The 26708-nt window shown below is 45.2% G+C and overlaps 1 protein-coding gene across 1 annotated transcript in view; it reads left to right on the plus strand.

The window, feature by feature from the left end:
* Window positions 1-26708, plus strand: part of LOC146861438 (NXPE family member 1-like) — a 282476-nt gene that overhangs the window by 211602 nt on the left and 44166 nt on the right. The gene's annotated exons all lie outside the window — the stretch shown is intronic.

Below are 26708 nucleotides of genomic sequence, written 5' to 3' on the forward strand. Positions count from 1 at the left end.
AAATTATTATGACAGGCAAACACAGTCATATTATACTTATCTAAAAGAGATCGCCTATAATACTAGATTTGAGTCTATCGAATGTCGTTGAGTTGGCCATACTAATCCTAAAATCCCTATTTCAAAGCTTATTGACAAAACCTGGATTTTAAACTAATGCATTCTGACTGAATGTTCTTTGATACTGCTCATTTTTCAACCCCCTTGATGGACCAACTCAGTCTCCCTTTTTTGCAGTGCATAGATTAATACAACACATCCCTATGAAAAAGCTTGGGACTGTACGAGATACTTTAAGAAAGTCACAGAGAATAGTAACTCACTGATATCACTGTTTCACAATGGTGACATGAGAACATAAGCGTCTGAAATGGCTTTTTAATTAATCAGCAAAAGCAAGCACCGATGAGTATGATTAGGTAGCGCTGTGCACATGTCTATCTGAAACTGAATCACATAATAATAATATTCTAACGTAAACTACACGTAACTTACCTCTGAGTTTGAGCAGCATGCTATTCAAATTTGTTTTTTTTAGCATTGTAGAACACAAACACAACAAATAATTAATACTCACTGAGCCCTCGAATCTCAACAGCAAGAAAGTCGAGCAGGTCAAGGATAGCTGCCCAGGGGTGCGTCAGTTGCTGGACAGGTCGCCAAACCTGGCTGGTGCACCTCACAAACTGGAACACCCTCCCCTAGCGCAGCTGATGCTCCCACATGGGGTACCCTTTGCCAGGCCTGCCACCTGCTGCCAGCATGGAGGGGAGGTAGCAATGCACAAAAAAAGTGCTGGGTCCTCCACCTCACTGAAGATGGGCAGGGGCTACACATCTGGGCGGCACCGCCGACCACAGGATAGGCAGCAGGTTACAGGCCTGATGCTGCCACTCCCCTGTTCTGACGTGGCGCTGGGTGGCGGGGGAAGTAAAACACGGGAAGGAAGGGAGAGAGGAAGGAAGGAAGGAAGGAAGGAAGGAAGGAAATGAAATTCAAAGGAATTACAGGAAAAATGAAAAAAGTCACAAATAACACATGAAAAAATTGAAAAAAACGCAATATGCAAAACCACAAAACACACACACTAATATAAGAAATAAAAATTGGGTGCCGATTAATTAAGAGGGGGGAGGATTGAAAGGATTAACAGGGGATTCACAATTAGGCACAGCACCATGAACAGAACAGAGAAAATAAGATGGTCATGCCCATGCAAATTGCGTGGTGGCATTCATGCGTGATTTCAAGTGCAATGGTGCACTCTTCATTGCGTTTGACATGAAGCCACAACACAAATGGGTTTGCCAGAAAACTTGTCTGATTGCAGAACTCCACATAGCGAGGCGGAGTTCTTTGGCTGCTTTGTGGAGTTCCACGTAGAGTGACTCCGCAAACTCCACCCAGGTCTACTCTCAAACAAAAGTTATCACGTATTAAATGTCATAAAGTAACCCAATTTTATCCTATAGGAGAGGTAGGCCTTGCAATAGTGAAAAACAAATTGGGGAGTTTTTCACTGCCAGGACACATAGAACTTAAAAGTACATGTCCAACTTTTTAAAAGCAACACACCCTGCCCTATGGACTATTTAGGGCGTGCCCTAGGAGCAACTTATATGTATTCAAAATGAAGGCTTAGGTCTGAAAAAAGGTTTATTTTGCCAAGTCGAACTGACAGTTTGTGACTGCACATACAGGCAGCAATGACAGTCCTGAGACATGTTTTAAAGGGATACTTAAATGGGTGGCACAATAAGTGCTGCAAGCCCACAGTTAGCATTTAATGTAAGGGCCTTGGATACCTGTAGTACCACTTTGCTATGGACATATAAGTAAATTAAAGGGGGCAATTTAAAGAAGAGAGCACAAACACTTTACAACTGGTTAGCCATAGTAAAGTGTGCAGAGTCTTAATATGAAAAAAAAATGTTTTTCAAAACCGGAGGGGTGCAGGCTGAATGTTTGTGGGTGACCCTGCAGAGAGGGTCAGGTCAAACACTCTTCCAGGAAGAGAGATTGGGCATGCAGAACTCTTGAGTCACACATTCCCCTCCTCGGTCTCCCTGTGTCTGTCGCCTCATACATTTCAGGAGATATTAAACAAGGGAACTGAAGGATTTGCAAAGGCCTAGATTCAGAAAATTGTAAAAGATCTGTGGCAAAAAACAGCGTCACATCCTGCTCCAAATCAGATAATTAGAGACGCACTTGCCTCTCCGTGGTGGTCTGCCCGAGGCACTGTAACAGAGATTGTTTTAATAATTCTAGAACCCTTTTAAAAACGTTTTTAAACTTACCTTGATTGTATTTGCTGTGTTGCTTCCTCACTTCCTTCACCCGATCGGCACTTCTGCTCCTGCCCTAATGTGGTCTAGTGCTTTAGGACACTCAGCTGCTGCGCAGCAGGGCTGATTGGTAGGGGGAGGAGCATGATATATATATATATACGCGCTGGAGCAGGTGGGCAGCGCACTCGCGCAGCGTGTGCTGCTGGTGTGCTGAAGGCACACCTAAGGCAAGCCCGTCTGTGCCCGTCCGCGTCCGACCGGGGCTAGGGGCCAGAACCCCTGGTCCCGCCCCCCGTACTCCACTGAGGAATTACAGGCCTTAGCCCATGGGAACACCCCCTTAAAAAACTAAGTAGTGGACATCCTTAGAGCAGAAGGCTTATTAAGTACACAAACTGCAGTAGGGAGTACAGGTACCCCACCACACCGTCCAAGCCCGGGTGGCCCACACGGACTTCGGGTAGCGGTCTTCAACACCCGCTCCCTACATAAGCATAATCTTGAGGTCTTCTCCCTCCTCCAAGATGGCTCCCTAGACATCCTGGGGGTGACAGAAACTTGTCTCAATGCCTCCTCAGCCCCAGACATAGTAGCAGCTTTGCCCCCAGATTATGCTGCCCTATGGCACAACAGGACAGGGAGCAATCGAGGAGGGGGGGTAGCGATCCTATACAATCGACAGCTAACAATAGAGATGTTGTGTGCCGAAAATATTGAGGGAGCAGAAGTCCTGGGAGCTAAGATCTTCTCCCAGTCCTTTTGCCTAATCTTACTGATGGTTTAACGTCTCCCTCGAATGAGCCCAAGTTCACTGAACTCTTCAGCGAGTTAACTATCTGAAACGATGAGGGTCAAATATGTGTGCACAAATGAATATAAAATTAATACAGATAATGCTTAACGTATATGTTCCACTCCACCTCCAGTGGCCCACCGATAAAACCACTCTCAAACAAATAATGTATCAATCAATGGAAGGAGTGGGTAAGTAATCAATAAACAATAAATTATTGCAGTCCCAAAAATATTTTTTGTAGTCCAAGAGGTTTCTTCCAAATAGATTCCTTTATTCTTTCAAATTATTTTCAATATGATGCTCCAATACATTCTTAGAAGTCCAAACAAAACTTTTTTTTATACATAAACATAGCCAACGTGTTTCGTCCCCCTTGGGACCTCATCAGGGCTGCAAGAATAGAAAAGAAATATCACTAATACATACATCATACATCTCTATTTCCCAGAATCGCGCTAAAGTCAAATATATACTGTTTAATACATATACAACACCTATAACCTGCTTATATATATAACAATCTCAAATTTAAAGCATTTACCCAAAAACATAATCACATAGTGTTAATGAAAAAAATGACATCACAATTTGTCACATTATAATTTTGTCACTACTTCGCCCGTTAACTATCTCAGGGCAAAACATGCCATTCACTGTTCATGCAAAATATTTTCAACAATATCTCAGCAGGAATTATTGAATTCTTTGCAATTGTATGTACAAAACATTACAAACCACAAAGCAAGTAAAAAAGAGGCTTCAAATAATTTGATTAACGCGCCCGTAGGCGTCATGTATTTGGAGAAGATTAAGTGAAAAATATATACAGATTGTAACAGCACTACTTGGTATGAATACCAACACAACCCTAAAAAAAGAAGTGCACAATGTGCTCGTGATAATGGAGTGACGGCGCAAGTGACAACGTGAAAGAAACCATAGCCAAATGGCGCAGAACAGTATTTACAAAATATATACAAGATGAAAGGTTCAGAAAACATCCAATGTTTGTCAATTGTTCATTTGGTATTTTTCGAAATTATTCGGAGAACCAAGCAATAGAGGGCGCCGGAAAGAGTTTAAGGCTGATGGGCACTGGTCGACGACGTTTCGATCCTATTGAATTAGGATCATCCTCAGGACCAGGGTCGCAAAATTCAGGGAGTGCTGTACGAGAGAAGGGGAGAGGAAAAGGAGAAAAAGGGTATCAGAGCGGTGGAGAGCGGGACAGTGAGGACAGAAGGAGGGAAAGGGAGCAACCAATAGGAGCGTACCTGTGGCACGGGAAGGAGGGGCTCGAAAGTGGAAGGAACCGGAGAGTGGATGTTAAGCCATCACGGTGGGGATCCAATTGAAGGCACGAACGAATGTAGCGTGTCTGTTGTCAAGGAATTGAATTGCATGACATCCGAAAGGGTGAGGAATTGGCGTCTCTGGGGGAGAAATGAAGGAATGTCAGGAATGGTGTTACGGTCGGGCGGGGGGAAGGGGGGGGGGGGGGTTGGGGGCTGGGGGGGGGGAAAAGCGATCTCAGTAGCAAACTTACCGCTGACAAGAGCGGAACTAGGGAGCCAGGGAGGGATTCGAAGGGAAGCTTCAACGAAATCTAGGAAAGTAAGGACAAATATAAAAATTAGTGGTGGGATGCGAACCCCAGGGATCCGAGGGGAAACTGGAATATCACAGGGGCGGGGGGGGGGGGCGCGGGGGACGCGGTGCGGACTTACTGGATAAGCAGGTCAGGGGAGTCAGGGTCCGTAGATTCAACGAAGGTACACCAAGCCGCCACAGACGTGTGCGGTACTCGAACGCTGCCTGGAATGAGAAGCCGGGTCGGCTTCTACAAGAAGGGAGCTTCGGCGTCAAGGAGACGGGTTGGGATAGGGCAAGGATGCTGGGGGAGGGGCCGTAGTTAGGGACGCCGGGAGGACAGCCAATGGAAAATGATAGAGTGGTGAGCGAGGGCCGTGATAGGGTCCTGGTGCGAGAGCTAGCAGCCGTAGTTAAGGACGCCTGGGTGACGAGAGAGCAGGGGAAAGAGAAGAGTTCTACGGGTCCGGGGAGAGAGAGTGAACACGGGGGTGAGCGAAAAAAGGGCGGGGCAAGACATTCTGGAGCCCCTGGGAAAATACATAGATGCCGTCATTAAAGAGTTTGTCCCCCTCACAGACACCTACATACGCGATAGCATGGACCTAATCCGAACCATCGAAGATAAACCGTTTGATCCAGAGACAGAACTGATGGCTGGTCTCGACATCGAATCTCTTTACACTAATATCCCACATGACGAGGGTATTCTGGCCATCCATGAACTATTGGAAAACAGACCAAGGCCTACCCGTATTCCTACAGACTTCATCATGAGCCTTTTACGAATTGCCTTAGAGAACAACTATTTTCTGTATCGTGAAGACTTTTACCTACAGATCAAAGGCGTCTCAATGGGGGCTTGCTTTGCCCCTAATTTCGCTATTCTGTTTGTTCACAAACTAGAAACATGCCTCATACTCAACCCGAACAATCCATTCAGACCTCAAATTTCCTTATGGCGACGATACATTGACGATGTTCTTTTGTTTTGGAAAGGTAATGCCGACACTCTAACATCCTTCGTTGAATGGCTGAACCACTCCCAACCACATTTGAAGTTCACCTTTGAATACAAAAACAATGACCTTCCCTTCCTTGACCTTAACATACATGCGGAAGAAGGAATAATAGGAACATCACTCTATCGTAAACCGACAGAGAGGAACACCTTATTACATTATTCCAGTTACCATCCACGAGGTCTAAAAGATGGCTTACCCTATGGTCAGTTCCTCCGCATCCGGAGGAATTGCAAATGGCGCAAAGACTACTTCAGGGAATCCAATGTCCTACTGCAGAAACTCTTGGACAGGGGATATCCTCGTAGATTGACTTCACGCGCCCGCAAAAGAGCATGGTACTGCCATCGTGATCTTCTTCTCACACCTCAACCCAAAAAAACCAACTCCCGCATTCCTTTTGTTTCCAAATTCAGTCCCAGCAGTAACCAAGTCAAGAAGATTATCTCAAAAAACTGGACACTTTTGAGAACGAATAAATCTTTCCAAGAGCCCCCCCTTTTCTCATTCAAACGAGGCGATAACCTCTCAAATCATCTGGTTCATGCTATCACTTGGCCTATCAAACCCGCCCATTCGAATACCATCACTACAACATGGGGACTACCGCCGGTACTAGGCCACTACAAATGCCAGTCATGCAGTGTCTGCGATCTCACCACCAACACAAAGGAGTTCAAATTCGACAATCGAACATACCCCTTAAACACGCTTACCAATTGTCGGTCACAAAACGTGATCTATGCCATTGAATGTCCATGCCATCTCCTCTATATTGGACAGACAACCCAAATGGTGAAACAAAGGATTATCCAGCACAAAAGCAGAATACATTGCAAGATCATCACAGCTCCCCTGGTTTCACACTATCTGGAGAAGAACCATGACGCGCTTGACATGAAGTGGCAAATAATAGACCAACCGCGACTCCCACCCAGAGGTGGTAATTTACAACTGCTCTTGAACAAATGCGAATGTAAATGGATTACACGCTGTAACTCTGTGAACCAGGGGCTTAATACTATTGATGAGTGGAATAGTACGATCTCGTCCCCACCCTGATCATCCAAGTACTCTTTATTCCAGGCTAGCCTTACACCCTAGCTTGTTGGGCATCCAACTCACTGACCAGATACTTTAGATAATACCTTTACATGTTTGTCAATGCCTTGATCCAATGTAAGGTTTCTCCAAATGTATATACTGCCATAAATTCTTTTTCTACATGTATTGCGCCCATTACCATGACTGTGCCCTTGTACCCCAATCCTGATATGGATTCATTACAATTTTTCAATGTTTATTAGGACTGCTTCCCAGGCTTCTTGTCTTGCCCCGCCCTTTTTTCGCTCACCCCCCGTGTTCACTCTCTCTCCCCGGACCCGTAGAACTCTTCTCTTTCCCCTGCTCTCTCGTCACCCAGGCGTCCTTAACTACGGCTGCTAGCTCTCGCACCAGGACCCTATCACGGCCCTCGCTCACCACTCTATCATTTTCCATTGGCTGTCCTCCCGGCGTCCCTAACTACGGCCCCTTTCCCAGCATCCTTGCCCTATCCCAACCCGTCTCCTTGACGCCGAAGCTCCCTTCTTGTAGAAGCCGACCCGGCTTCTCATTCCAGGCAGCGTTCGAGTACCGCACACGTCTGTGGCGGCTTGGTGTACCTTCGTTGAATCTACGGACCCTGACTCCCCTGACCTGCTTATCCAGTAAGTCCGCACCGCGTCCCCCGCGCCCCCCCCCCCCCGCCCCTGTGATATTCCAGTTTCCCCTCGGATCCCTGGGGTTCGCATCCCACCACTAATTTTTATATTTGTCCTTACTTTCCTAGATTTCGTTGAAGCTTCCCTTCGAATCCCTCCCTGGCTCCCTAGTTCCGCTCTTGTCAGCGGTAAGTTTGCTACTGAGATCGCTTTTTCCCCCCCCCCCCCACCCCCCAACCCCCCCCCCCCTTCCCCCCGCCCGACCGTAACACCATTCCTGACATTCCTTCATTTCTCCCCCAGAGACGCCAATTCCTCACCCTTTCGGATGTCATGCAATTCAATTCCTTGACAACAGACACGCTACATTCGTTCGTGCCTTCAATTGGATCCCCACCGTGATGGCTTAACATCCACTCTCCGGTTCCTTCCACTTTCGAGCCCCTCCTTCCCGTGCCACAGGTACGCTCCTATTGGTTGCTCCCTTTCCCTCCTTCTGTCCTCACTGTCCCGCTCTCCACCGCTCTGATACCCTTTTTCTCCTTTTCCTCTCCCCTTCTCTCGTACAGCACTCCCTGAATTTTGCGACCCTGGTCCTGAGGATGATCCTAATTCAATAGGATCGAAACGTCGTCGACCAGTGCCCATCAGCCTTAAACTCTTTCCGGCGCCCTCTATTGCTTGGTTCTCCGAATAATTTCGAAAAATACCAAATGAACAATTGACAAACATTGGATGTTTTCTGAACCTTTCATCTTGTATATATTTTGTAAATACTGTTCTGCGCCATTTGGCTATGGTTTCTTTCACGTTGTCACTTGCGCCGTCACTCCATTATCACGAGCACATTGTGCACTTCTTTTTTTAGGGTTGTGTTGGTATTCATACCAAGTAGTGCTGTTACAATCTGTATATATTTTTCACTTAATCTTCTCCAAATACATGACGCCTACGGGCGCGTTAATCAAATTATTTGAAGCCTCTTTTTTACTTGCTTTGTGGTTTGTAATGTTTTGTACATACAATTGCAAAGAATTCAATAATTCCTGCTGAGATATTGTTGAAAATATTTTGCATTTACCCTGATCTCAGTTGGGTCTATGGGTTACACTCCTGTGGTTTTCCTATATTCACTGTTCATGAACATTGTTGTAATTGACTGTCTAATTTTGGCTTTAATATCACTAATTATAATTTTATATAATAACCTCTCACATACCTCCTAAATAATGACGCGGTGGTATGAAATATCAGTCATGGAGGGGTGCCAGTCTCATCAAGGTCTTTCATTTTCTCAAGTATATAATTAAAAGTTTTCTAAATAAATAAAGCATAATAATCAATTATTCCCTTATTACTATTAGCTTTTGTATTCCATATAGCCAATCACATGTCCTCACCTCAGTCTACATCCGTTCCTTTCTTTTATATAATATCCTCCACGAAATGTATCCTAAGTGCTAGAGACCCCTGTCTCAATGCAAGTCTAAAAAATATAACAACATAACAAGAAAGGACCAAGTCAGTATTCCTTTCTGAACCTAATTTATCAAAGCACTGTCAAATTGTAACAGAACATTCGTTTGTATCAACCTACCTTGTCTCCTATATCAATGATTTCCCAGTGGCCTCCACTGTCATTTATGTATCACCGCTTAACTTCGTGTGTTTCCCGTTTCCTTTTTATATCCTAAATTAGCCAATCACGTTCCCCGCTGGCCAATTCCTTAATTAGCATACATTGTTTTCTATCTGGTCCGTAAGCTACCAACCAATCAAAATCAATATTCAACCTGTCTCCTTCAAGCGTAAAAACTGGTGTATCCTATCCAATCCAAAGCGTTTCTCAGATATGGCATTAACCAATCCTATTCCCAACTCGCTAGGCCTTTAATTTACATAATTTACGATTGCTTCCTACTCGGTCCACACAACGCTGACCTATCAGATTTGGCGTGTTACATATGCTTTTCCTTCAATGAAACAATTGTATTATCTCTTCTCTTTCTAACGTCAGCGTGTAAATCCGTTGCTAAAACCCCTCAGCGGTCCATTATACATTTTCAATCATTTACCTACACGGAGACAATCCCTAAAGTTAGTTAGCGACCTCCGCTCTCGGTATCAGTGCATCTTGGTGATGGGGAACTTTAACTTTCACTGGGATCAGATTCCCAGAGACTGTCATGCCAAACAGTTGGATGAGGCATTATCCATCCTGAAACTTAAACAAATTATAAATGTCCCCACCCACAAGAAAGGCCACACTCTTGACCTGGTCTGGACCACTCATCCATCAGCCATCCATCCATCCATCCATCAGCCAGCCTGACGGATATCAGTCCCTGCGCCTGGTCTGACCATTTCCTGATCAGAGGTCTGTTTCCACTCACAGGTCGAGTGGCCAACCCTCCCCCACGTGGAAAGTGCTGCGTGGATGGGGAAAAATAAAAGAACATGACCTTGTCGGGACCCTGCGTAATTCAGCCTCAATGAGGCTTGCACAGGGCAACCACGACCAGGAAAGTGAGTCCCTCTCACTTAGGCTGAGCAATGCCATTTATAAAACCTCCCACGCACGCAGGGAAAGAGTGAGGAATATAGGCAAAGAGGTCTCCTGGTTCGATGAGACTTTAAGAGGGAAGAAACAGACCATGTACCAGTCCAAGAGAGCCTGGCATAAAGCATATGGCCCAGAGGCTCTGTCCAAATACAAAACCATGCTGACAGCCTATAAAAAAGCCATTATAGCCAGGAAAGCCGAATACTATGAGTCTAGGATTCTGGCTGCCGACAATAAACAGAAAGAGACTTTTCGGATTTTTTAAAAGAGCTGAGGCATTCGGCAGAGCAGAAGCCTCCTGGCTGTCTGGAAGACTGCAATAGGTTCCAGTCCTACTCCCTCACTAAAGTCAAAGACCTCCTGACGGATATCTACTGCACCCCCGTTGTACACTGCCCCTTGGCGGTGCACCTCACACCATTTGCATATGAAAAGCCCCTCACCGTCTTCCCAAAGCTAAATCACGATTCTCTGAATCACTTAATGGGCCGGGTCAAATCAGGGTCACCAGCAGATCCCTGTCCCCCCAGGGTGTTTTGAATGGCACTCCATGGGATAGAGAGCGAGGTTGTTAACCTGCTAAATCGTTCACTTGAAACTGGCCAGGTCCCGACCAACTTTAAGGAGGCGAGAGTCATTCCCTTGCTAAAAAAAACGAGGGCTGATTCAAAGAACCTTAAGAAATTTAGGCCCAGCTCCCTTTTCTGGCAAAAGTGCTGGAACAGCATGTGCTGAAAACCCCGTTGCACCACATTTAGGTAAATCAGCTACTCCAAATAAAACAGACAGGTTTTAGAGCACATCATAGCACAGAATTGGTAATGCTGGCCGACAACAAGATGCCTTGTGCCCTGGTCCTATTGGACCTGTCTGTGGCATTCGACACGGTCAATCATAGTTAACTCCTGTCATGAATCTCGGAGTTGAGCATCCAGGGGACGGCTTTCCAGTGGCTCTTGTCCTTCTTATCAGACTGATCCCAACGGGTCCAATTGGCTGATCTGATGTCCAACACCGGCGAGCTCTCGTGCGGGGTCCCCCAGGGTTTGGCGTTGTCCCCCCTCTTCTTCAATGCCTATCTTCAGCCTCTGGTGGCTGCACTGAGCCGCATGGAGTGGCAAGTTTTTAACAACACACAAATTATCATCCAGATTGACAACTCCCAACCGGCCCACGGGCAGGGGCAGATTATCCTGAAGTACACGGTCAACTAGATGACTTTCAATTCCCTCAAAATTATCCCCGATAAAACAGAGGTCCTGGCAATCACCACGGACACCAATCCTTGGTGTGACCTCTTTTGGCCACAGACCATGGCACTATCCCCAAACCAGCCCAAGTGGTAAAGAATTGCGGCATAAAAATTGATGACAAGCTCTCCATGGCTCACCAGGTATCTTCCGTGGTGGGAACATGTACGGGCCTGTTAAGACAGCTGTGATGAATCGCCCCCTCCTTTCTTTTACGGCACTCTGGATGGTAGTGTCAGCAATGATCGTGTCACGCCCGGACTATGGTAACTCCCTGTACCTTGGCCTCCCGGAGAAGCTGTTAACGAAACTCCAGGTAGTCATGAATGATGCTGCCAGATTGATTTTGAGACTCCCAAGGCGGGTGCACGCCTCCCCCTATTGCAGCAGTTGCATTGGCTCCCGGTTAGGCAAAGAACCATGTTCAAAGGGCTATGCATAGCCCATAAAGCTATCCATGGCCAGGCTCCAGCCTACACCAGGGACTGCTAAGTTATGTGCAAGGACGGTCCCTCCGCTCCTCGGATGCTGGCCTGCTGGCTTGCCCCCATTTCAATATTTTGCCTAAAGGCTTCAGAGCTTGCTCCACAATGATCCCCCAACTCTGGAACAAGCTACCCGCTAGCCTCCGTAAAGAACCTGTACTCCTACCATTCAGGAGGAAACTAAAAACACTCTTCTTTGTTAAAGCCTGGGCGAACACATAAGCCAAATTTTCATGGCACACCCTTGTAGATGTGCCCAGGTTGGGCTCTCTTTCGCAGCGCTTAGAGACCTGTCGGTAATAATGCGCGCTAGAAAGCCCAATTAACAATAACAATTACATTCAAAACTGATTAAATATGTGATTCAGTCTTGACCCTGATCCCTATGAGAACAATCCAGCCCAAACTGCCAGGCCAGGTCCTCACTGGACCAGAAAACATGCATCCTGGACCGGTTTTGGTGTATCATCCTTCATCAGCCAGGCTAGTTTAAATCCAGTCGCATAGCGAGCCTGGATCTCTGTACTGGGAATGAATGTTTGACATTGGTCAGCATTCCAGTTTGGGCTGGACTGCTCCCATGAAAAGCATGGTCAAGACTGATTTGCATATGGCTGGGCCCAAACTGAAAAAGCATGGTGAGCAAAAAACCCACTGAATTTTAGCCCAGATCTCTGTACTAAGGTTGAAATATTTGACATTTTTCAGCATTCCACCCATCAATTGTTCATTTTGCATTTGTTGCCGTATGAGGGACGGGTATGCCAAGACATGAATCCCATGGTCTCCATGCGTGTTTTTGTCACAGGGTGTTCACCTAATGCTAACTTATGGACTTTGTTGGTTAGGAAACATGCTTGGTTGAATCAGCCAGGTTTTGTACTTTTATGCATTGAAATAATGTGAAATATTGTATTGGAAATGGAAAATAGAATCAGCCAGGTTTAAGTGGGTGGGAACATTTGTGCGTTGTTAGTGTCGATGAGATGTAAGCACTAAGGGGTCAGTTACTACTTTTCGGCGGAGCGGTTGCACGGCAGTGCAAACCGCCGCGACACTGCTCTGTCGAAGGTCTTCCCGCCTGCCAGATTACGACTTGCAAGTAGTCTGGCAGGCGGTCGGCACGGTAGTCCCTTGGTAGTGCCTCTTTTAAAGGTACCAGTGGCATTAAAAAAGGCACCACAATGGGACCGCACTACAAGGTTCCTGCACGGCATGGACTCAAAAGTCCATGCCGTGCAAGAACCTATGTGCATACACACAGGGGGACACGAGTTATGCCCCCCGTGTGCATGCACATGCATAAGAGGCACAGGTGAGCCCTGTAGGGCCCCCTTTGTTTCCTTTCCTCTAAGGTTTACAAGGAGGAAGAACCTCCATTAAACCCTGGAGGAGAGGAAACTAGTAACATGCTTGACAGGACTGTGGTGATATTGTACCTCTGACCACCAGACTTGTAATGGGACCCTTAGTGAGGTATATGCATGGATAATGACATTTGGGTCTCTCTTGCTGAGAGCACTGCATAATTGCTTGTAGGTTTTTCCTCAAAAAATCCCTCATGAATTTCTCCTCATCCACCTGGTCCCACTTAATTCAAACTCCCCTGTTCTTTGAGTATTCAAGGGCTGTATTGAAGACCAGTGTTTCCTTATGAGCAGGATAAATGTACAGATGTAAATTGAGTGGATTGTGGTCACTAATACAACTTGTCAATATCTCGTAATCTGTCAGAATAGGGACCAAGTCAGATGAAAGCATAATGTAGTCAATAACACTGCAATTTCCAGGACCCTTGAAAGTCGAAGGAAAATCAATAGTAGTAAACATATAATCTTGTGAAAATATCAAACTTTTAGATAGAATTATCCTGTTCAGTACAACCCCATACGTGATATGTCTAAAGTGTGTGATTGTTAAGTCTGCATCGTCCTCTAAACTTCAAGTCATTGCAGTTTTAGGATTACAAATACATATGTTAACATCTCTCACTCAAAGGATCAAAGTCTCTTTTTGCTGTTTGGCCTCCAGTTTCAACAGGTATTCCAACTAGTCATCGACTTATTCACAGATGAATCAAAAATGTTGTGGTAAATGTTTAACAGCAGTAGATTATACGTTTTGGGGAGCTTATGTGTAATATCTATGGTACAATTCCCACCAGCTTTGTAACATTAACAGGGGCGAATATTGTCAAGCTTCCCTTAGCCTCACCTGGAGGTGATAGAATAGCAGGGCTGCAGAATGTAGTGTACCCATTTATGTAGCATGGTTTACTATCTCATGTCTCTTGGGAACAGACAATTTCATTTTGATTACCTAAGTGCAGCCAGTCGGGATTAGACAATTTTGTCGGAAGGCCCACCACTTTCCAAGTGATAACTTTAAGGTCCTGCAATATGACTGGGACAGGAGTACTAACAGACAAATCGTCCATGCATGAGGCGCTGCCCCCTTCTGAACCGGAGACATTAATAGGGGGACTTGGTGGTCAATCCCCTGGTCCAGTGATATAAGAACCTTATAGCTGTTGGTGACTGGCAGATTATACAGTAAATGTGTGTTGTTGCCATGGGATTCGGGGTTAGGTTCCTGAGGTCGCTGAAGCCTTTCAGAGCTGCTGTGTGGACTATAAAAAAGCCTAATAGGCAACCTTTAATTTTTTCATGTTTAATGTTTTCAATTGTTTAATGTTTTCAATTTGATAGATTAACAGGTATAGACAGTGCAGCATTGCTCAGGTGAAGGATGGATTTTTTAAATTAATGGTGATATAGTCCCCTGAAGAATCCTTTGCATGCATACCAACCATGTCCAGCCAGAATGTTTCCTAAGCTAATGGCTGACTTTATTTAATGGGGATGCATGATCTTCCATTTCGTGGAAGTACGCACGTTTAGGAACACTTTCCAAACACAATAATATATGGAGTAATTAAGGAGGAATCTGTGGATGTATATTGATTTCCACTGGGTGAGTCAGGTTGGGAAGGCAAAACTGTGCATGATGCTCAGGTTGTGAAACTACACCCTGAGCTTCTTGTGAGGGAGATGGGGGAAGCATGATTGGCACCATGTACCGTTTTATTACCCGCGTGGCCAATGTGATTGACAAGGAAATTGGTATGGCCGAGCGCCGACTATCGCGAGGGCCCTCTGGTTTTCGACGCTCATCGCTGGGCCCGATAGCCTTGGTGCCTACCCCAGAGCGTAGCCAGGAGCCCCCTTTCCCTGTCCTTCTCCCCCTGGACCATCCCCGGGTGGCGGCCCTGAGAGCCAGCATAGATGATCTCGAAACACTGACAGCCTCGGTACTCCATGTTGAAAACAATATGGCCATAGATTCTATGGCTAATGAGGCAGACATCTTGCTGTTACCCTCAGCTAATCTCCCTAATAACCCTAATATACCCCCTGCTCCGGCCTTAGTGGTACAGGCGGAACTACACCCTGCCCCTACTAAAAGGAAAAGGCTACCCACCTCACGAAAAGGTATCCCGGCTAAAGTCTATAAGAGGCCTAGGCAGGCTTGTGCTAGGTTGGGTGGCCCTTACAAGAAAGGAGGGCGAGATCCTTGCCCGCCGCAGGGAGACAAAGAGGAGGGCATATTGGGAGGGCAATCGCTCACTGGCCATGAAGCATCATTTGATGGTCTCCCAGCACCCCCGTCTCTGGATTCCTTACTCTCTGCAAACTTAGAGAAAATGATGAAATCCTTACTTCTCCCGGTGCTAGATAAAATTGGGGGGCTCTCTCAGCGGATGGACAAATTGGAGCAGGTAACCCTGGATAATTTCTTCTCCCTAAAATCATTTATTAAGTTACAGTTAAGAAACAGGGAGGATGGTACGGGGGGGGGTGTTACTAGGGAGCCATATATAGCACACCAAAGCTCAGCTTTTCCAACAGGCACCTTACCAGTTGTACCGGAGGCGCCTGATTGTGCCTCACAACCTACTGTTATAGTCGAAGGGTCGGGGTGGAAGCCTGGTCCGTCAGCAACTAAATCTGCAGACAAAGCAAAGCCCACTAAAGTTGCCAATACCACCTTAAGTAAAAAGACGACAGGTCCCATAGCTTTTGGCACCCCTGGCAAAGCAAATTCTATTACCCCAGCTACCAAGCCTGTGGCTTCAAGCCCCTCTGAGATCTTAACATCTAACGTAGTCAAGCCTGTAAAGGCTTATACACAGCAGACAGGCGAGGGATTAGGGGAGGGAAGGGCGACTAATGTTAATCTTCCCCCGGCCTGCCAGCCTTATGTAGCTGTCTTGACTGGGGTGCCTGTGCTTAGCTCGGGCAAGCGGGAGACTTTTGAGGACCTGTACAATAAGACCCTTTTTTGGCTTAAAGAAAATAGGCCTTTGCCTAAACCCCTGGTGGGACGAATTATCCACGTAAGAAGAGTTGGCTGGATTGGTTCTAATCAAAAAACCATTAACAGGGATTGTATTATAGTAAACTTTGATGACCCAAGGGTGGCTAGCTATGTATGCAGCGGGCCCTTGAGGGAGTTTAGCTCAATTGCTAGTGGGGGTCAAATTGGCATCCATGACCTTAGCTACTTTTATCCCCCAATCTTGCCTGGGAAGATAGTTAGATTCTCTAGGTGGGAGGATAGAGGTGACAGACAGATTTGTGGTCCCCTCTCCCATCCTAGCTTCTCTGGCAACATTCCATACCAGCCACGTGGCTGGCTTTTGCAAAATTATTGACATACTATTCGCCTAACATGGGAGACGCACGTTGAGGCAACTGGGGAGCTACCAAGCAATAGCCTAATGGTAGGGGCGGGACAAGTGAGACCTCCCACCAGCACCCCTTTTTATCCAAACATCTCCAGGGAGCAATCGCAATTTCTCTTGCCATGTCCCGAGACACTTGACCCGTCTCTCACAATGAGGGATGCTCCGAAGGGGGTCATTATATCTAAGGAGACCATGACGTTGCCAACTATCGAGACAACTGTAACTACCGCTAGTGCCCCCCTTGTAAGAGATTTGGAATTAGGGTAGGAAGGGGGTGGCAATGTTCCTTTGAAGGTAGTTAGTTGGAACATAGCAGGACTTGGATGAAATATAGTTATTCCAGATTGGAACACTATGATAGAATCGTTTGGGATTTGTCTGTTCCAGGAGACTTGGTCTCTGGAACCACAACACAAGATGGGCTACACCACCTATTTTGTCCCTGCCATTCGACCAAGGGGAGGGAAGGGCCGTCCCTCAGGAGGGCTGACAATTTGGGTGAATATCTCCCTGCGATATTCTATCAAATCTATAACTACGAAGTCACCTGATCTCCAAAGGTTAACAGTGAGAGGTCCTTGTGGAGGGAAAACATTTGAAATCTTTAACATTTATGTTAGAGGTGCACGGGGGGGGTTTATCTACGCTACCCTCAACTGGCATTGATGAGGAACTTAGAAATATAAAAGCTGATGCCTTTATCATGCTAGCCGGGGACCTTAATTGTACGTATGAACCCCTTGCTTTGGATGATGTGCTGGGAAATAGAGAAGACGACGCTAGGAGGGGTATCCCCTCGTTGCAAATCTCGCCTATCAGGAGATGGAATCAAAACGCCATCGACCTCAATGCACTCTGTATGGAGTATGACCTCAGAGCCACTAATGGCTGGTCCATCTCAGACAAAATGGGGGCCCACACGTTCAACAGAGTAGGACATTCCTCACGGATTGACTACATTCTGTTGAACTTTGGTTTGTGGGCTCATTTGCTGGACATGGCGGTTTTGCCGTCTACCGACAGCGACCACAATCCGTTGTCCCTATCCTTGTCCTCCCTATGGATGGATCATTCCCCACCCCGAATCACACATGTGTGGAGATCTACGCACGAAGTATGCCCTTCTAATTGTGGTAGGTGCCTAAAATGGAATAATTTTGCTGGCAAAGAGTGTAAGATCCGGGAGGTAAATTCTATAATGACTAACATTCCCCCACGCTTAGACTCTCCCTCTATTATCGCTCAGGAGGTCTCATTATTGTTTGACCAAACTACACACGCATTAGGTGAACTATTTTTAGTTCACAACGCGGGAAAAAGACTTAACAAAAGAGGCGTCACAAAGGGCAATGCTGGGTGGTTTACACCTACCTGCCGAGATGCCAAAAGGGAATTAATCAAGGCGGTAAAATCCAAGAACAGAGCCTTGATTAGCGCTGCAAGGGGCAATCAAAGGAGAGTTATAAATGAGGCTAAGTTAGCATGGGAGAACCAGTTCTGGTATGACCTAAAGGTTGCCAGCCTAAGGAAGGACCCTAAAGGTTTCTGGGACCTACTAAGAGCTAGTGACAAGCCTGTGGACTCATTAATAACATGCAATATACCAGAGGACGCATGGTTTGATCACTTCTCGCAGCTCTACACTGTGCACCCAGGTGTGGGGACAAGCATGATAGAATACCAGCCCATAGTATCTTGTGAATTTAATGAGGAGCACTTGTTCACAACCAAGGAAGTGGTAGGGGCGATTACATGTCTTGTCCCCAACAAAACAGCAGGGCCGGATGGCCTACCAGGGGACTTGCTACGTATTAACCCAGTGGAGTGGGGGAAACTCATCGCTGCCCAACTGAATGCTACCTTCAGTGGGGCAACTCTCCCGGGCTCATGGAAAGGTGCCGAAGTTGTACCCATCTTTAAAAAAGGGAGTCGGACCGATCCAGCTAACTACCGCCCCATAAGCCTCTTAGACTCCTCACAGAAAGTGGCGGGAAAAGTGGTCTTAGGTAGAATATTACAATGGGTTGAGGAAAAAGGCATTCTCTCTGACTATCAAGCCGGTTTTAGATCGGGTATGGGGACGATAGACCAATCTTTCCGGCTTCTGATGCTCTATTGGAAAGTAGTTGTGTTGGCCAAGGGCAGTCTGTATCTCGCCTTTATAGATTTGCGGACTGCCTTTGACCTAGTCCCGCGCAGCCAACTCTGGAGTGTGCTTAATGACCAGGGCATCCCACCATACCTTCTAAGTCTTTTGGTAAAGTTGCATGCTGACAACTTCGCGCAGATCAGGTGGGGTAACCAGGGCCAAAAAACAAAACGAATATCTGTAAATAGAGGAGTACGCCAGGGGTGCGTTCTAGCCCCCACTCTGTTTTCTTTGTACGTAAACGGAGTGGTGGAACACTTATTGAAAGTTCCATCAGATGCACCTTCCCTGGCCGGTAGAAGAATACCCACTCTCCTATTTGCAGACGACACCCTCCTGATCTCTAAAACCCCGGTAGGCCTGCAGAGCCTGTTAACTGGTTTCAAATCCTTTTGTGATGTAAGGGGGCTAGTTATCAATACAGATAAAACCAAGTATCTAGTCCTCAATCCACCGAAAATGACAATCAAACCACCAACTCTAGATTCTGTTTCCCTAGAGAGGGTTACTGAGTTTGATTATCTTGGCATTCGCCTTTGTGACTCGATGAGTTGGAAATGTCACCTCCAAAAGATGTTGTTGACTCACAAAAGGGTAGTGGGTGCCCTTCTTAAGGAACAACGTGCCTCATCCCTTAAACCCATTGCACCCATTCTTGATATTTATAGGGCACGGGGTGTTAATGCAGCTCTATATGGGGCTGAACTTTGGGGGGTATATAAGGCGGATCAGTTATCACGCTCAGAAAGCAAGTTCCTTAAAGACTTAATGGGGCTTCCCTATAGTACCCCAACCCTCCCATTGTTATTAGATATGGGTACGAGATCAATCAGTGACCAGGCTAGGCTCCGCCCTCTCCTCTTATGGGCGAGAATCTGGAGAGTCCCAGAAATGTCTAGCTTTGCGGATGGCCTAACCGATGTGCTAGATTCACTGGGATGGCCCAAGATTCAATGGCTGAGGGAAGTCAAGCGTCTTCTCTTCAACATGGGCCTTGGCGATGCCTGGGACAACAGATCAGCCCCCCCAAAGTCTGTGTTAAAGAAAATATATTGGAACTGGGTAGCTGATGGTAGATCTAGCAATCCCAATTTGTGCAGGACTACCCTGGACTTTCTTTTAGTAAAAGACATGCCCCTATGCAAACCATACTTGGATACCGTCACAAACCGCAGGGATAGGGCATTGTACTTTCAATTTAGGATAGGCCTACTTCCCGTCGGGGAACTAACCTCTAGGTGAAAGGCCCCGGCCCAAACAATCTCTTTGTGTCCATTTTGTGAGAATAGGAAAGAGACAATCCCGCACCTGCTTTTTGAATGCCCGGCCTATGCACTACCCCGCAGTAGATGGCTAAAACCACTTTGTAGAGATCTTGGGACAAGGCACTTTATGGAGGCATTACGTATATTAAAAAGTGATCCACGCCCCTTCTTTGCTTGTGGTATAGCCAAGTTTCTAGGTTGGGCTTGGCGCATTAGAGCAACTAGGCTTTTGTACCTTGTTTAATCTGTTTTTTAAAATGATTTTACTTAATTTATTGGGACCATTTGCAGCATGAATTGTATGATTACGCATTGGCTCTTTTTACTGTTTTATTGTTCCATGCTAAATGTATTGCTTTTTAAGATATTTTTCATATCGAAATAAAGCCTATGATGATGATGATGATGATATCTATAGTACAATTCCCACCAGCTTTGTAACATTAACAGGGGCGAATATTGTCAAGCTTCCCTTAGCCTCACCTGGAGGTGATAGAATAGCAGGGCTGCAGAATGTAGTGTACCCATTTATGTAGAATGGTTTACTATCTCATGTCTCTTGGGAACAGACAATTTCATTTCGATTACCTAAGTGCAGCCAGTCGGGATTAGACAATTTTGTCGGAAGGCCCACCACTTTCCAAGTGATAACTTTAAGGTCCTGCAATATGACTGGGACAGGAGTACTAACAGACAAATCGTCCATGCATGAGGCGCTGCCCCCTTCTGAACCGGAGACATTAATAGGGGGACTTGGTGGTCAATCCCCTGGTCCAGTGATATAAGAACCTTATAGCTGTTGGTGACTGGCAGATTATACAGTAAATGTGTGTTGTTGCCATGGGATTCGGGGTTAGGTTCCTGAGGTCGCTGAAGCCTTTCAGAGCTGCTGGGTGGACTATAAAAAAGCCTAATAGGCGACCTTTAATTTTTTCATGTTTAATGTTTTCAATTGTTTAATGTTTTCAATTTGATAGATTAACAGGTATAGACAGTGCAGCATTGCTCAGGTGAAGGATGGATTTTTTAAATTAATGGTGATATAGTCCCCTGAAGAATCCTTTGCATGCATACCAACCATGTCCAGCCAGAATGTTTCCTAAGCTAATGGCTGACTTTATTTAATAGGGATGCATGATCTTCGATTTCGTGGAAGTACGCACGTTTAGGAACACTTTCCAAACACAATAATATATGGAGTAATTAAGGAGGAATCTGTGGATGTATATTGATTTCCACTGGGTGAGTCAGGTTGGGAAGGCAAAACTGTGCATGATGCTCAGGTTGTGAAACTACACCCTGAGCTTCTTGTCAGCTAAGTCCACCTTGTCACCTAAGGTTTCCCTGAGCCCCCAATGTTTCATTTCTTCCTTCCAGTCCAGCATCAATGTACGCATTACCAATGGCTGCACTGTCTGGGGACTATGACTGATTAAGAGGGTTCCGGGGATGTTCGCTACAAACTTAAGTCTGTTTATTACCAGGAGCTTTAGCATGTCATTCAGATCTTTTAGCATGGTTATATTTGAGGAACACAAACTATTGAGCAAGTCATCCAGTTTGCTAAGGCATTTACCACAGTAGTCCTTGACTGTAACATTAAGGTCAATTGTACCCAGTGGGACTTTTCTACCAGCCATACTGCCTAGCTTTTTCTCTCGGATGCTAAAGGTGGGTATCGAGGATTCTGCACAATGTGTTAGACGTGCCTTAACCCCCTTGAGATTTCCATTCTTGTCCTTTTCGATGGTGAGCTATGAGGAGAGTAGTGGTCTCTAAAATAGAAGTGATCAAAGGATTCTGAGACACACATGGGGTTGAAATATCAGTTATGTAACAAACACATTGATCCACAGCCTGTGCACTATCATGAGCTAAATTATGAGGGTGAGGGGTCGCAGAGAGCTCACCATTTTAACACTGAGAGGGGACAAGAATTGCTTTTTCACATGTCAGCAGAGTTAAAGTGGGATCTTCCAAAGTTGCATCTAGCCTGGCTTCAACTTGTCCACAGTGGGTAATGTTGTCCGGCTTTATGGCCCCTAACCCCACCCTATTCTGTTGGTGCAGTAGCATGGACTTAGTTATCCTGAGGGTAGCCACGAGGCATCTGTTGAAAGTCCATTGCAGCAGCTAATGAGGTCCGGCTTTCTGACTCCCAGCCCCACCCTCCCCAGCTGATGTGGGAGTTTGCAAAAAGAACAATTGATGGACAGAATGCTGAACAATGTCAAACATTCACCCCCAGTACAGAGATCTGGACCTAAATCCATTGTTGTTTTGCTCGCCTTGCCATTCCAGTTTAAACCCAGCCATATGCAAATCAGTCTTGACCCTGTTCCCCATGGGAACATATCAGCCCGAACTGCCAAGCCAGGTCCTCTCTGGAACGGAAACAAGCATCCTGGGACCGGTTTTGTGGTATCAACCCTCATCAGCCAGGCTAGCTTGACTCCATTGGCATAGAGAGCATGGGACCCATGTCTGGGCAACCTTCACCCCACTACAGAGATCTGGGCATAAATCCGCAGCCATATAGGCTTAGTGGTCCTGTGTGCAGAAGAGCGGTAGCTGCTTAAAGTACATTGCCGAAGGTCATATGGCCCAGCTTTATGGCTCCCGTCCCCGCCCTTCTCAGCTGATGTGGCAGTATGGGCTTAGTGGTCCTGTCTGCAGCCACAAAGCCTCTTTTGATTTTTTTTTAAAAAAGGAATCATTTATTTAGTGATGGGTATCCTGGAATGGTTATGTAAGTATCGAACTTAATAATTAACACTCATAAAAGTATTTCAGGTAAGCCAGATTCAAGTCTGATTATCATGATTACTACTGACTATTAAAAAACAAGTTCCATTTATAATTCTTGCAAGCAAATATAACTTATGTGAATTTCCTCAAAAATCCATCATGGATTCATCTCTTGTTGATCATAGGTGTAGGAGGGCTGGGTTCATGCCAGATTTTCATGATAACTACTGGCTATGAAAATAAGTCAATTTAGGTTAAATCTAAGTAAATATGTAGTCAGAGCATCACACCTGGCTTCAGACTCCTTAATTAAAACAAATTTTAACTCACTAATTGAAGCTCTTATAATTGCTTTTTCAATTAGTCAAACTAGATTATTTGAGTTAAATACATTTAAACACAATTTTTAAAAATGTGGTTGTAGGTTGACTGGGGCATTAGCCCTAGTCAATTAGCAACCACAATCCTAGTCAGGGTAAGAAGCAAGCAAACCCTAACTTCAGGTTGAGCGCGATGGAGCCAGATATGGGGACTCACTGAGGCTTGCTGAACAAAAGCACCTTCAACTAGGATGCGTTGACGATGTGTAGTGCAGTCATGGCAATGCATCAGTGATGATCCACAAAGATGCAGCAATGCACAGCAGCTGTGATTCTCCGGCTCCCATGAGTGGGGAGCTCTGATGTGGAGGTTTGGCATAGTCATTGAGGCTGCCATTGATGGGACTTCAGTGACCTTGTGCAGGGAAGGGCATTGTGCAGTGGAGGTTCTGAAGGTGATGCTTTGGTGCCAATCCATGCAGCAGAGGTAGAGCACCATTTCTGATCCATGCAGCAGTGGCAATGCGTCCGTGCAGATCCATGCAGCAGAGTCGGTGCACAAGTTCTTATCTGCGCAGGAGTAGTGATGCATGGATTCGATAGAGGATGCATCGGTTCTGCTGAAACAAACATCTTAGGCCCAACTCCAAGGGTCCAGGACTGGGGTAGTGCTGCTTGGCAGGGTACACTCCCAGATGGCAGAGTCCAGGTGCAGAAGGAGGGTGGGCCAAAGTATTTTATGCCCCTAAGACTTCAGATCTGGAGGCCAGCCAACTAGCCCTTGGAGACAGTCTTGGTTCTGGGCTCAAGTGATACAGGTCCAGTCCTTCTGACGCAGGCTTGAGGGCAGTCTAGCAGAGTGGGAGATCTTTCATCAGCACAGCAGACTTTCTTCCTGGCAGAGCATCCACAGGTCCAGAAGTGTACTGAAGCAGTGATACTTATACTCAGTTGTGCCTTTGAAGTGGGGGAGACTTCAAAGACATGCCTTTGAAGTGCACAGAGGTCCTCGCTTCCTGCCCTGGCTCCAGATTCACTAGGGGGGTGCAGCCCTTTGCGTGGGGACAGGACACAACCTATTCAAATGTAAATGAGGCTGGGTCCAGCTCCTCCTTCCCATTCCTCCAGGATTGCCCATCAAGTCACTCCTAAGCTCCCATTGTGTGTGGCTGTCTAGGGGGAATAGTCCAACTGTCACCCACCCCAGAGATCAGGGAAAGGCAGGAGGCACCAAATGGCTAAAGTGAAACAGATGTAATTTTTTTAAAGTGGTATTTTCAGAATTGCAATTTAAAATCTGCTTTTAAAATAAATTTGGTTTTTAAATTGTCCTTCCAGAGATACCAAACTTGAAAAGTCTATCTCTTCACAATTGGAAATTAGTCTTATAAAATTGAATAATGTAATCTTAACCTGTGGGAGAGATAGGCCTTGCAGAAGTGTAAAACAAATTTGAGAGTTTTCCACTATCAGGACATGTAAAACTTAAAAGTACATGCCCTGCCTTTCAAATGTATTGCACCATGCCCTCTGGGCTTTCTAGGTGTGATGTATGTGTATAAAAAGGGAAGGTTTACACCTGACAAAATGTTTATTTGTCTGGTCAAAATAGCAAGGTGAATTGCTCACACTTACACACCTGAGAAACAGTTAGAAGGCAACTTAAGTGGGTGGCACAACCAGTGCTGTAAGCTCATTAGTAGCTCTTAATTTACAGATCCTGGGCACATGTTGTATACTGTACTAGGAACTCATAATTACATTTAATATGGCAATTTGGTAAGAGCCAATATTACCACCTAAGAACAGGCAGCAATTTATAATGAATAGGGTACAATTCGTTAATACTAGAAAGCTATGACAACTGAGCCTAGAAAAAAGAACAATAAAGATTATAGATTTGGTCAAAGTATTTCAGCCATGATAATTTACAATAGTAAGGTATGTACAGCGAAACAATGGCATTCTTATCCTTAATGCTATTATAACAAATCTAGAAACTGTGAGCAGTAAGTGGAGTATTTAATCAAAGAAAAGTTAAAAAGGCAAACCTAAAGGGTGTTGACTAGATTTACACAAAAGCAAATCAGATATTTCTTTCGAGGGATTTGATAAAAGTGATAGAAGACAAAAATGCTTACGCATTTTCACCTCTGTCAGAGACCGATAGGTGGTGAACACTTCTCTGAACTGAACAGTGGGAAAGAGAGAAGCTCATGGGGCACAGGAAATCTAAAGCTGGACAGGAGATTTATTTTTCCTGCACTGCGAACACACTCAAGATATCTTTCAAGACCAACAGAGGAACGATGGCCCTCTCTGTTTGATTCACTATTTCAATTGATTCCCAACTTGATTATAAAGCAGACTGCACATAGATAAGATGTTTTTCTTTTGTCCAAAAGTGATCTTAACAGGATGATCCAGGATATATCATAACTGTCATAACAACTTTTCCTAAGAGAGTTGTTGATATACTCCAGTTGTGCTATCTTTGGTGAATCCATTGTGGAAATGTCTCTCAAAATGGCTCTAGAAAGGATCACATTCTTTTTAGACCACACTGAGATCCACAGAGAAAAGGGAGAGCACCAGATATTATCTTTCAGAGAGTCAACATCCAGCTCCTGATGAATAGATTAAAGTATATGAATGGTGTAGACCAAACACCCTATGAAGCACTCTTTTCTATCCAGAGAGTGCTCAACCTGGAATAAATCTAAATATTGCATGTATAAAGGGCAATTAAAATACATTTGGCCTGGTAGATATTGAGAATAGCTGTGATATACATACCCCCTTGATAATTGCTTTAAAAGAGTGTATTCACATGTATAGAAAGCCTACTCAATAAAAGGATAATTTTATTATTTGATACTACATAGGTGCCCTGTAGTGTTACCTAACACTGCACGTGTTATAGAGAAGTCACTCCTGACCAACTACCAAGTAGTACTGCTGTTGAAGGCTGGTCCTGATTATGTCACCAGAGATTAATCAATGTTATTAATATTAAAAAAAGCTTAACGTTTCTTTGTTCTAAGTTCAGAGAACTCTTCTTGTAAAAGGGTTAGAAATTGTACACTATTTCTCCACCTGGTTGCATAATTCCCGGGAACATCCATATAGTCTTAGAAGGTTGGCGGCCAAATACTGATGGTTGATTAATAATAATGAATCAATAATCTCAAATTGGAAAGTTTGAACTTGGGAAGTTGACAACAGTTTTTTAGAGTACACTGATAACATTTTCAAAGATGACAGTCTTGGTCCAAAGAAAGTAGGAAAAGTACAGATTGAGAACTCTGCCTCCGCCTACTTTCTAAAAATCACAAACATTTTCAGAACTATTCCTGGAAAGCAGTCCATGGTACAGCTTTCCAGGCACTCTTCTGGTAAGGTCATGTAAAATTCCCAGTGGGATCCAATTTCTGTTGGATGGAGTTTTCCATATTGAAGAACTCTGCACAGTGACCACTGGATCCTCGGTGCAAACACACATTGTTTTGTTTTTTCCTCTTTATGGAAAACTATTTTCCCAGTGGAGAAACCTCTTGCCATAGTTCCCCACCAAAACTGGGGGTGTTGCTTTCCCGTTCCCATCCTGGAAAATGGTTTATGCCAGCCCTTGGCTGGAGTAAAAATTCGACCGTTTCCAAGGCTGAGAGGGGACTGAGAACAATTTGTGAATACTGACAAACGTTGACAACTTCCAATGCTTGTAGACATTCACAAAGCTAGTCACGCCTTTTAACACCCACTTTCCACCCCTCTTGTAT

This window comes from Triturus cristatus, chromosome 3_1, assembly GCF_964204655.1.
Source record: "Triturus cristatus chromosome 3_1, aTriCri1.1, whole genome shotgun sequence".
NCBI lineage: Eukaryota > Metazoa > Chordata > Amphibia > Caudata > Salamandridae > Triturus > Triturus cristatus.